Here is a 1,831-nt window from a genome sequence, read left to right as displayed (position 1 = left end):
CACAAGTCTACCATTAAAGTGAAGGCTTTGGTTGGGAAGGATTGGGATCTTGAAAGTTGGATGGGTACACGTGGGAAGACCCTGATGAAGCTGGGGATATCGAGACCCTCAAATCTCATGCGTCATCATTGCCAGTAGAAGCAGCGTCTGAACCCCAGTCTGAGGAACTTAACCCTGTGCCACCTGAGGAAACTATAATGGCCTCCCCTGAGGAAGTTTCCTTGAAAGACACTGCTGACGTGCCTCAGGACCCACCCCACCACTTCTCTCTGCTTGTAGACCTATAGCAAGACTCAAGTTCCAGAGCAGGCGGCGGCAACCAGGGAAGACCCCACAGGAGCTGCGCAGGTGCCCAGCTGCTGGGGTCCCCGCATGCCCCATGTCCTCCACAACACTGTGCTTGCCCGCCCTGCAGCCCCACAGGATGAAGAAGGACAAGTTGTTCCTGGGCAAGCTGGGCGGCATGTTGGTGAGGAAGAAGAAGGCCAAGGAGGTGAGTGACCTGCACGAAGGGAAAAATGCCATCAACTCGCCGATGTCCCCTGCCTCAGTGGAGATATACCCAGAAGACACCTTGCTCGAGGAGAATTAGGAGCACACGGTGATTGACTGCACTTCCAGGGATGACCCCAGATTCAAGGAGCTGGTCAAGGTTCTCATCGATTGGATCAATGATGTCCTGGTGGAGGAGAGGATCATCGTGAAGCAGGTGGAGGAGGACCTGTATGATGGACAGGTACTGCAGAAGCTCCTGGAAAAACTGGCAGGCCACAAGCTGAACGTGGCTGAGGTGACCCAGTCTGAAATAGGGCTGAAGCAGAAGCTGCAGATGGTGCTGGAGGTGGTGCAGGAGCTGCTGTGGCCTCACGGCCGGGTGCTCCAGTGGACCGTGGACTCGATTCACGGGAAGAACCTGGTGGCCATCCTTCACCTCCTCATGGCCTTGGTCATGCACTTCCGGGTCTGATCTACCTTCCCGCACACTTCTCCTTGCAAGTCGTGGTCGTGCGGAAGTGGGAAGGCCTGCTACACTCCAGCCATGTCATGGAGGAGCTGACCACGACCACCGAGATGATTATGGGTTGGTTTGAGTGGGATGCCTTCGACAAGCTCTTCGACCACGCCCCAGACAAGCACAGTGTGCTGAAGAAGTCTCTCATCACGTTTGTGAACAAGCACCTGAACAAGCTGAATTTGGGGTTGATGGAACTTGAGAACCAGTTTGCAGATGGCATGTACCTGGTTCTGTTCATGGGGCTTCTGGAAGACTACTTTGTATGCCTGCACAACTTCTACCTGAACATGGACAGCTTCGATCAAAAGGTCTACCACGTGCCATTTGCCTTTGAACTGATGTCAGATGGAGGCTTTAAGAAATCCAAGGCTTGCCCCTAAGATGTGGTGAACCTGGACCTCAAATCCACCCTGTGGGTTCTTTACAATCTGTTCACCAAGTACAAGCACGTGGAGTGATGGCGGGGAGCAGCAGAGACCGTGGCAGGGATGGTGCTTCGAGAGGTGCCCTGGACTCCTCTCCAAGCCCGTGGTTGTTCCCCACCCACACCCCTCCTTTTTCTGGTTGATGCTCTTAACCTCTTTTCCCTGTAATTCTGCAGTGGGCGGCATCCTTTGAAATGAAGGTTCCAAACACCAGTGCTCGAGTTTGCAGCCTCCCTTCACTTGGGGTGCCACGGGGTGCTGAGTCCCTTGTTGATCAAAAGATGGAAGAGAAAAAAGCAGGAACCCCAACCCTCAGTCCCTGGGAGGGGAGCACCTGTCGTTCCAGCTGATCACAGGGCATGAGAAACGTACTGGCAGCTTTGCAGCATTG

General features: G+C 54.2%; 1 pseudogene; it reads left to right on the top strand.

Moving 5' to 3' along the window:
* The first annotated feature begins 379 nt into the window (after positions 1 to 379).
* On the top strand, positions 380 to 1,473 carry LOC136142901 (beta-parvin pseudogene; annotated as a pseudogene).
* Positions 1,474 to 1,831: the final 358 nt, after the last annotated feature.

The sequence above is a fragment of the Phocoena phocoena genome, chromosome X (genome assembly GCF_963924675.1).
Source record: "Phocoena phocoena chromosome X, mPhoPho1.1, whole genome shotgun sequence".
Taxonomy (NCBI): Eukaryota; Metazoa; Chordata; class Mammalia; order Artiodactyla; family Phocoenidae; genus Phocoena; species Phocoena phocoena.
Note: the sequence above shows the minus strand (reverse complement) of the source record. Positions and strands in the feature narration are given on the sequence as shown.